Source organism: Lipotes vexillifer, unplaced genomic scaffold, assembly GCF_000442215.2.
Source record: "Lipotes vexillifer unplaced genomic scaffold, Lipotes_vexillifer_v1.1 scaffold1114, whole genome shotgun sequence".
NCBI lineage: Eukaryota > Metazoa > Chordata > Mammalia > Artiodactyla > Lipotidae > Lipotes > Lipotes vexillifer.
The window spans coordinates 1,271,105-1,282,228 of record NW_006779031.1 but is presented as its reverse complement, the minus strand read 5'-3'; positions in this window follow the sequence as shown (position 1 = coordinate 1,282,228).

The following is an 11,124-nucleotide window of genomic DNA, read 5'->3' as shown; positions in this document are numbered from 1 at the left end:
ACACGATAAAGAGCAGTTCACAAAACATTTTCACATCCATTCTTTCATTTAATCTTCTCACCACTATCATGAGGTATATAGCCATTATCACCCCCATTTTTATAGATGAGGAAACTAGGATCCAGCAAGGTGAGGCATCTTACCCAAGGTCCCACACAATTAATAACAGATCTGCAACTTGAACCCATGTCTTCTGTCCCAACAGTCTGCCCTGAGTTCACTACTACACCGAAAGTTATGAGACCTGTCACTACATGGCATGTAAAAGAGAAGCTGTTCCAACTCACACAAAAGGTGTGAAGAAGAAGACAGTTGCTAGCTGTGATTAGACAAATCCATTTCTTCCTGTTGTCTCCGTGATACCACAACACCTCCATCACAGCACAGAGATGGCTCAATACCTGCCTATGCAACATGACCTATAAGCAGTGCAAGTTCAGACAGGAGCCATACAGGACCTCTACAGTGAGCTAGTCGAGGGGAGAAGAAAGCTGTGAACAGGTAAAAGTCTGGTCTCTGAACAGAGTGGTGGACAGTCCACCACACATAGCCCAAAGGCTCATGGGGAGCTATGATTCTCAAGTACAGCCAGCCTCCACAGGCCAATGCAGCTGCAGCACACATCAGCACCTCAGAAGTAGAAACTGTGAGCACCTGAGATTATAAGGGCCAGGGCCAGGCTCCGGGGGAAGAGTGGGTAAAGGACTACAGACTGGTAGAAGATGGTTTAGAGGAGCATGGAGAACTGGTGGGCCAGGTGGAGGGAAATGACGCAACAGCCCAGTCACATGGCCTGGTTGGATGGGTTCACCTCAGGCATAGTGGATATAAGCCTGGTAACAAAAGTAGGTCCAGACCTCACCTGATGGTAGGGATGGGACGACTTAATATCCTTTCTGCCTCATGGCGGACTGAGGCTGAGTCCATGGGCTGGAGGCTCGAGAAGGCAGAGGCTGACAATCAGAGCTGTCTTTGGGCAGAAAGAATGCTCAGCAGTTTACTGAATAGAAGGAAATAATATGGTTTCCCTGCAGAGTTTGATATATGGGGTTGGAACAATTCTGTGACCTACTGTTTTGCCCCTGTAACATAAACTCATCTCTAAAAACCAGTGCAATGACTTCTAAGACATTCCTCCATCGTTGCTTATGGCTGCTTCTCTTGGAGAAACGCAGGAGAGTATTCTAGGGGACACCAACAGAGACAGAATGCTGGAGGCTTTGTCTCCCTGAGCGAGGCAAGACCCAGAGAGAAGTAAAAAGGATGAGATTAAATTCTGCCAGTGAAGCCTCTGGAGAGCATCCTTGGCACGAGATTCCCTTGCCCAGCTGCGCAGGCCCACTCTTTGGGCTTTCACCTTCCAAGTACACTGGTTTGTCTTGCTAACCAGGAGGCCATTTGACAGCAATAATTATTTCCCAGGTATATTGCAGCATGCGGCTTATTTTGTGGATGGCTAAGCGAATTTGGGAGGATAAACCCAGCACCATTTTTTCTTCTTAGTAACTCAGTTGTTCCAATACCATTTTCAGTAATTGTTTTCTCAACCTCCAAATACAGGGTACTTTCATTTATTTTCGTATTCTTTGTATATTTAACCATCATTCCCATTCCATACACTTTGGTGAAGAAAAGTAACTATAGTTATCAACTGTTTCTATTCAAAAACTCTTCTTTATGAGTTGATTATAACTGCTTCCCTGTTACAGGCCTCACTGTTCAGGAGGACTCTGAGTTATCTAGATCATGAAAGTGTAATGTGGGAATTTCTCAGGATCACACTTTGATGTATCCCCCTTTGAACCCTGAGCATGCTCTTGAGAGCTGTGTCTACATTAAATTCGGAAGCAACTTCTGATCCCATTTTGCAGCCAGCGATCAGAACTGGTGGTTGACAAAGACTTAGAGCATTTAATAACCCCAGATTTCCTCCAATTGATTATGCCACTCTATGGAAAAACTGAACAAATCAGTTTCAATAAAAGTTACTACGGTCCTTGGAGATTTGTGGTCGCAGCCAAAACTCTTTAGCAGGAACACTGGATGGATCCATTTAAATTATGGCCTAGTGCATGGAGAGTATTATTTCTACAGTACAACATGTGGGTGAGGTACAGAAATAACCGCAGGAATTTGGTCTTACAGGGAGGCAAAAAGGTGGAGTGCAAAAAGCTTAGGTTTGGGAAATCATCCAAAACTAGATGCAAGTTTCTACTTCTGCTATGTCCTAACTGTGACTTTAAACGAGTTACCTCGTCTCTCTGAGGCTCAGGCTCATCTGTAAATTGGGGAGAGCAAAAATACCAACTTTATACAGCCACCATGGAGAACAGTATGGAGGTTCCTTAAAAAAACTAAAAATAGAGCTACCATATGATCCTACAATCCCACTCCTGGGCATATATCCAGGGGAAACCATAATTTGAAAAAATACATGCACCCCAATGTTCATAGCAGCACTATTTATAATAGCCAAGACATGGAAGCAACCTAAGTGTCCACCAACAGATGAATGGATAAAGAAGATGTGGTATATATACACAATGGAATATTACTCAGCCATAAAAAGGAATGGAATAATGCCATTTGCAGCAACATGGATGGACCTAGAGATTATCATACTAAGTGAAGTAAGTCAGACAAAGACAAATATCATGTGATATCACTTACACGTGGAATCTAAGAAAACGATACAAACGAACTTATTTACAAAACAGAAATGGACTCATAGACATAGCAAACACACTTGTGGTTACCAAAGGGAAAAGAGGGGGAGGGATAAATTAGGAGTTTGGGATTAACAGATACACACTACTATATATGAAATAGATCCTACTGTATAGCACAGGGAGCTATATTCAATATATTGTAATAACATAATGGAAGAGAATGTAAAAAAGAATATATTTATATATACATATAATTAAATCACGTTGCTGTATATCTGAAACTAACATAATATTGTAAATATTTCAATAAAAATTTTTAAAAATACAAACTTTACAATGTTCTCAGATAAAAAGAGAATAAATCAGAACACTTGAGAAAAGACTCTGACGTATGGTTCACATTCAGTAAATAAGCACCACTAATACAGTTAAAACTATCTTACTTATTCATAGGCCCTGCAGGGAGTTGTTCACACATCCTGTATTCCAGTCAACCTCAACTACTTGGAAAGCAGAATAGTAGTGGTGGCGGTGATGCTGGTTATAGCAGTCGCCCTTTACTGAGCTATTTATGTTTACCACTCTGCTAAGTACCTTACATGTATTATCTTATTTAATCTTGACAGCAACTCTAAGAGGTAGGTATCAACATAGAGGTTAACGCAAAGGGTTCTGAAATCAGAAAGTGCTGGATTTGAATTGTGGGACCCCCACTTAATATCTGTGTGGCCTTAGACAAGCTATAGAGCCTGTCTAACTATGGGGTGTCAATTTCCACATCTGTAAAACATATCATTCCTACTTCACGGGTTGCCAAGGTTTAAGGAGATAGCATATATAAAGTTCATGGCACATAACAGGTGTTTAATGTTACACTTCCTTCTTCCTTTAAATTTAATAAGAAAAGGACAAATGAGTGAGTTTGTATATTATCTCATCACTCCTTAAATCTGAAAATTAAACCAAGATTTGTAGGAAGCAATACAGTAGAGAAAACAATAATAAAAAACCAAGCCATCTTGGAAGAAGTGTTGGGGGGGGGGGATGGAAAGAAAGCTGAAAGGAGGTTTTTATCTTAGCTTTTTCCAGTACTAGTCCTGAAAATAGTGCTATTTGTATTTGAATTATGTGTTATTTCTCAATTTTACTCACTTGACAACTGCTTCAATAGTTCTTCATTGGGGTCATGGTCACTGGAAGAAAGCATATTGTGACATTTGAATAAACCATTTTTAGCGGCTCCATTTTGGCCAAATGGAGACAATGTAGATGTCAGGCAGAGTCAGAAATCAATCCAGTGGCTAACTCCATCTTAATGGTAACAAGCCACGACTGCCAATTCCCAGAAATTCTCTACCTGGCCTTTTCCCAGGAAGATGCAGGGTGCAGCCCTGTATAGAACTTTAACAAGCTGCCCCTGCCACAATCTGCCACATGTCCAGTGTGCACAAACTCATTTCCTCAACACTCCATCCTCCCTCACTCCATACCTTGTTCCTCACTCTGACTTCTTTCATCCACTGGCCCCTGACCATTCCAATTTCAAATCACCCCCTCAGCTGGACAGATAATCTAGTCCATCCAAACTTTCAGCCTTGGCTTCCCCCCTGGCCAAATGTTTCTATCATCTCTCCCTCTGGCACATGCTGATAACTCGTAGGGTAGCACCCTTTTTGGACCAATCTGGCTCCACAGAAAAATTCTATCCACACACTGACCTTGCACACAGCTTTGCAAACCTCTTCTGCCACAGCCTGTGCACAACAGCCCTGGCTTGACAGGGATGATTAAGAGAGGGAACCCAAGGGACTTCCCTGGTGGTCCAGTGGGTAAGACTCTGTGCTCCCAATGCAGGGGGCCCAGGTTCGATCCCTTGTCAGGGAACTAGATCCCACATGCACGCTGCAACTAAGAAGTCCGCATGCCACAACAAAGAAGTCCACACGTCACAACTAAAGATCCCATGTGCTGCAACGAAGATCCCGTGTGCCACGACGAAGACCTGGCACAGCATAAACAAACAAACAAATAAATAAAACTTAAAATAAAAAAGAGAGAGGAGGGCTTCCCTGGTGGCTCAGTGGTTGAGAATCTGCCTGCCAATGCAGGGGACACGGGTTCGAGCCCTGGTCTGGGAAGATCCCACATGCCGCGGAGCAACTAGGCCAGTGAGCCACAACTACTGAGCCTACACGTCTGGAGCCTGAGCTCCGCACCAAGAGAGGACGCGATAGTGAGAGGCCCGCGCACCGCGATGAAGAGTGGCCCCCACTCGCCGCAACTAGAGAAAGCCCTCGCACAGAAACAAAGACCCAACACAGCCAAAAATAAATAAAGAAATAAATAAGGAGTTCCTTGAAAAGAAAAAAGAATTAAAAAAAAAAAAGAGAGAGAGAGAGGAAACCCAAGAATGATTCTCAGCAACCTAAGAATCATCCCCACAAAAAATCTGAACTTGAGGACAAACAGGATTCTTATGAAATAACCCTTCCTCCCAGGGCCCCTCCATCTCTGTTTTCCCTCCTCCTCCTGCGTTGTACCAGTTCTAGGTCCTTTTAAGAGCAATCCCCACCACCACCCAAACTTCATGCCTCCTCTCTAACTCTTATTGTCAGCACCTAGCCATGTGGCTTGCTATTCCCATGAGCCAAGGCAAGTGACAGCCACAAAAGAACTACCTTTGAGTCACTACTGAACACACCATCTCTTCAGTAGGTTCAAATGGGTCAGCCCAACACCTACATTTCCATCCAAGAAAAATGCTTTGACTTCAATGGGCACAGCTACAAGGCTCACTTTGAGACTCCCGTAGCATTCAAACAAGTTATTTACACTCCTCCTTGCTACCAAAAGGATTGAAGGTAGCTTATTATATGATACGATATATTTTTATTTATTTTATTTCATGATAAAATTAAAAGTGTAAATAAGAAGGTCAAAGGTCAGGAAATCAAGGCAAGGTGAAAAAAATGGTAGAGGGCTTCCCTGGTGGCGCAGTGGTTAAGAATCACCTACCAATGCAGGGGACACGGGTTTGAGCCCTGGTCCGGGAAGATCCCACAAGTGGCAGAGCAACTAAGCCCATGCACCACAACTACTGAGCCTGCACTCTAGAGACCGCGAGCCACAACTACTGAGCCCACACACCACAACTACTGACGCCCGCATGCCTAGAGCCCGTGCTCCGCAACAAGAGAAGCCACCACAATGAGAAGCCGGAGCACCACAACGAAGAGTAGCCCCCGCTCGCCGCAACTAGAGAAAGCCCGTGTGCAGCAACGAAGACCCAACGCAGCCAAAAATAAATTAATTAAATAAATAAATTTATATTAAAAAAAATGGTATAAAGGTAAAAACAGGGTTAGGAGTAAAGTTAATACACAAAACATCTACTGAAAGTACGGAACACTTGCATAAAATCAGCCCGTGTGAAGGAAGAAAAGCAGCGACATGGTGCCTCCAGGAAATAAGCCAAACAAGAGAAGCACAGGTATTCCTGGTACTGAGACCATACATTACATTACATGATCCACAAGCAACACGCTTCATAGCGCTGTTTCCTATAGGATCACTCGCTGTGCGCTGATGACTTCAGGTCAAAGCACTTCTACAGGGAGCCAGAGAGATGGGAGCCGGGTAACCAGCTCTACCAAGGTCTGGCTTACAGAGAGGTTTTAGCATTTCTTTAGGAATGGATGGATGACATAACTTATAGGCCATTCTCCATAAATATGTTACCAACAACTGAGTTTTGGGTTTTGGCATCAGCAATTCCCAGGAACTGTTCCCTGACAAGTCACTGAAATGGAGCTCTTTTAGACAACCAGCTAAGCATGTGCTTTAGCAGTGAGTTCAGCTACAGTAAGTCAAATACTCATGTTAGTTATTTTAAAAACATAAAATAATCATGAAATGTCTAATCTAGGACAGTATAAATTTCTGGTATATAATTTAAAATAAATCACAAGTGTGGCTGATAAATAAATCATAAAGTTCCCCATGATGCCCTCCCCCGAGTAGCCACCTTCTTATATAATCCCTTCACCCTGAGTGTGGGTGGGACCTGTGACTTGTTTCTGAATAATACAAGGGGCCAAAGTGATGGGAGGTTGCGCCTGTGATTAGGTTTCATTGTAGAAGACTTCATTCTGTCAGCAGTTGGGCTTTAGAGACTCCCTACTAGCTTGAAGAAGTAAGTAGCCATTTTGGGGAAACCCACAGAGCAAGAAACTATGAGCAGCCCCTAGGAGCTGAGGGCGGCCGACATAAAGCCAGGGGACCCTCTGTCCTCACATCCCAAAGGGAATGAACTTTGACAACCACCTGCACGAGCTGCTTGGAAGCAGATTCTTCCCCAGTTAAGTCTCCACATGCCTACACGGTCTGCCTGGGACCTGTTCCTGACTGTAACCTGGTAAGACCCTAAGCAGAGGATTCAGCTTAGGTATGCCTAGACTTCTGACCCACAAAAACGGTGAGATAGTAGATATGTGCTGTTTTAAGCCATTAAGTTTGTGGTAATTTGTGGTGCAGAAAAAGGCACTCAATATAAAAAGATAGACTTGCTTTAAAATATGTGGCAAAATAGCAGCTCATTTCTTAATTATAAAACAGTTAAATGGTGGGGGCCACCTGCCAAAGATAAAACCTTTGGTTTTAGAATAAAATACAGAATATCTTTCTGGCTACCAATAGATAGCAGGGCTAGCTGATGATTCAAGTCTCTCCTGGATTCTGCCAATTCAACCATTTCATCCACACTGGCTGTGTCCTTGCTGTGTGCAAAGCACTGTTACTGGGTTCTGGGAGAGCAAGAACAGGAAGAAAAGCCAAGATTCCATACCCGGGGAGGGGGGGCGGGGGGGCGGGGAGCGGCTCACAAGGGGCTCCAGGAGAGCAAACATATACAAATGAAACAACTTGTGAACAAATGCAAAACAACAGGTCACTTGTACTAATGCAAATTAACAAGGATGTAGGGAATTCAATCAAATAATAGGCATTGTTAAATGCATTTCCATTCAGCTTCAGGTGTTTGGGATGCTTTTACATTTGATCGTGGATATGCCTGCTGTTCTGAGAGTTCACCTAAAAACAAAAAGAAGCGCCACCACACTGTGCCTGTTACCCATCCCCCACCCGCTTTCCCCCCCTCCAACTCCGGACAAAGAGTAGGCTCATTCTTTCCTATCAATGATGCAAGCTCTGTCTACCCTCACACTGGTCCTGGAACAGAGGACACAGATATTCAGGGGAAAAGCTAAAGTTTGATGGACTTTTTCTCCTTCTTCAGTGCCACACTGTATCTGAGTACAGAAGTGTTAGCAATTTTCTTAATTTAAGAAAATTATATGCTCATTACAAAAAAAAAAGAAAAGAAAAGAATTATAAACGAGGAAAAAAGGAAAATAAAAACCTGTAATCGAGCCCCAGGAAAAAAACACTGAAAATTCTGGAGTAATCTACTGTGACTATAAGTGTGCATGCATGTGTTAACATCGTTTACACACACAGGAACACATACATGAGAATACAATCACACTAACATGCTGCTGTTTTCTCCTCACGTAAGAATTGACAACATCTGTCCATGTCAAACACACTTCCCCATCATTGTTTTTTAAACCCTAACCCTAAGCTTTGTTTATTTTAAGCTTTGGTGAAAATAAAACAAATATTCCAGTTTAAAATCACTGTAAACCGTATTATTTTTTAGATCTAGTTCACTTGTTTTCATAAGCTGACTGAGATATAATTCACATGCCATACTATTCATCAGTTTAAAGTGTACAATTTAAGTTTTTAGTATATTCACAGAGTTGTGGAACCATCACTACAATCAATTTTTTGGAACATTTTTTATCACTACAATCAGTTTTAAAACATTTTGATCACCCTAAAAAGAAACCCTGTACCTATTAGTAGTAACTCCCCATTTTCCCTTTACCAAAACCCTCAGCAACCTGGATTTACCTATTCTCATTTCATATAAATAGCATCATATAATATGTGGCCTTTTTTTTTTTTTTTTTGGCCACACCACATGGCATGTGGAACTTCCCTGACCAGGGATCGAACCCATGCCCCCTGTGGTGGAAGTGCAGAGTCTTAACCACTGGACCACCAGGGAAGTCCTAATACGTGGCCTTTTATGATTGGCTTCTGTCAGTTAGCTTAATGTTTTCAAGGTTTATCCATACTGTAGCATGTATGGATGCTATATTCATTCCTTTTCATGGCTGAATAATATTCCAGTGTGTGGATATACCAATTTTGCTTAGGCATTCATCTGCCAATAGCATTTTTTGGCTATCATGAATAATGCTATTAACATTCATGTACAAATTTTTGCGTGGACATATATTTTCATTTCTCCTGAGTATATACCTAGGAGTAGAATTCTTGGGTCACATGGTAACTCTGTATTTAACTTTTTAAGGAACAAAAAAATTGTTTGCCATAGAGGCTGTACCAAGAGCAATGTACGAGGGTCCCAATTTCTCCACATCCTCACCAAACTTATCTTCTGTTTTGTTGATTATAGCCATCCTATTGGGTTTGAAGTTGTCTCTAATTGTTAATTTGATTTGTATTTCCCTAATGACTAATGAAGCTGAGCATCTTTTCATGTCCTTATTGGTCATTTGTATACCTTCTTCAGAGAAATCTCTACTCAGATCTTCTGCCAATTTTTAATTGGGCTATTTGTGTTTTTTATGTTGAGCTGCAAGAGTTCTTTATATATCCTATTAAAAATCCCTTATCAGATATGATTGGCAATTTTTTTCTCCTATTCTGTGGGCTATACTTTCACTATTTTAATAGCACCTTTTTTTTATTATTATTATTATTTTTTTTTTTTTTTTTATACACAATGTATTTATTTATTTATTTATTTATTTATGGCTGGGTTGGGGCTTCATTTCTGTGCATGGGCTTCCTCTAGTTGTGGCAAGTGGGGGTCGCTCTTCATCGCGGTGCGCAGGCCTCTCACTATCGCGGCCTCTGTTGTTGTGGAGCACAGGCTCCAGACGCGCAGGCTCAGTAATTGTGGCTCACGGGCCCAGTCGCTCCATGGCATGTGGGATCTTCCCAGACCAGGGCTCGAACCTGTGTCGTCTGCATTGGCAGGCAGATTCTCAACCACTGCGCCACCAGGGAAGCCCTAATAGCACCTTTTGATGCAGAAGAGTTTTTAATTTTGATGAGATTCAATTTATTGCTTTTTTTCCTTTGGTTGTTTGAGCTTTAGGTGTCATATTTAAGAAACCATTGCCTAATCCAAGATCATGAAGATTTACACCTATGTTTTCTTCTAAGAGTTTTATAGTTTTAGTTCTGTGGTCGATTTCTGAGTTAATTTTTGTGTATGATGTGACGTAGGGATTCAACTTCATTCTTTTTCACATGGGTATCCAATTGTCCCAAAACCAATTCTTGAAAAGACTGTTCTTTGCCCCATCAAATTTTCTCAATACCCTTGTCAAAATCAATGACCATAAAATTGAGGATTTATCTATGGACACTCAATTCTAATCCATTGATATATATGGTAGGCTTAATACTGGCCCCCAAATATGCCCACATCCAGAAATGATGAATATGTTACCTTACATTTGGCAAAAAAGACTGCAGATGTGATTAAGGATCTTAAGATGTGGAGATTTTCCAGGATTAGTCAGTGGGCCCAATGTAATTACAAGAACCCTTATAAGAGAGAGGCAGTAGGATCACAGTCAGTAGGAGATACGATGATGGAAGCAAGAGCTTGGAGTAATGTAAGGAAGGGACTATGAGCCAGAAATTCAGGTGGCATCTAGAAGCTGAAAAAGACAGGGAAATGGACTGTTCTCTCTGAACTTCCATAAATAACCAGATCTGACAACACCCTGACTTTGACCCAGTGAGATCGATTTTGAACTTCTGACCCCTTCAGAAGCATAAGATAATAAATTTTTTATTTTAAGCCACTGAATTTGTAGCAACTTGTTACAGCAGTAATAGGAAACTAATTCAATCTGTCTATCCACTTGCCAGTACTACACTTTCTTGATTACTATGGCTTTGTAGCAATTTTATTTATTATTTATTATTATAGGCATAATGATGTACGGCTGAACTCTAGAACTTATTTTTCATGCATAACTGAAACTTTATACCCATTGAACAACAATTCCCCACTGTTTTGGCTGTTCTGGCGAGCTGTATCATGTTATAGTTCAATATACCATTATTTAATTGTTACCATAATTCTTACTGTTGGATATTTGGGTTATTTTCAGTATTTCACTATTATAATAAGTGCAAAAACTATAGTTTGAGGTAAATTCTTTGTTCATTTATAATTATCAGCTTAATTTCTATGTCAAAAGAATGAATTTTTGAGGCTTTTGATAAGACCTAAATGACCTCCAGAACTCTGCACACACACCAACAGTAAATGTGAGTACTCTTT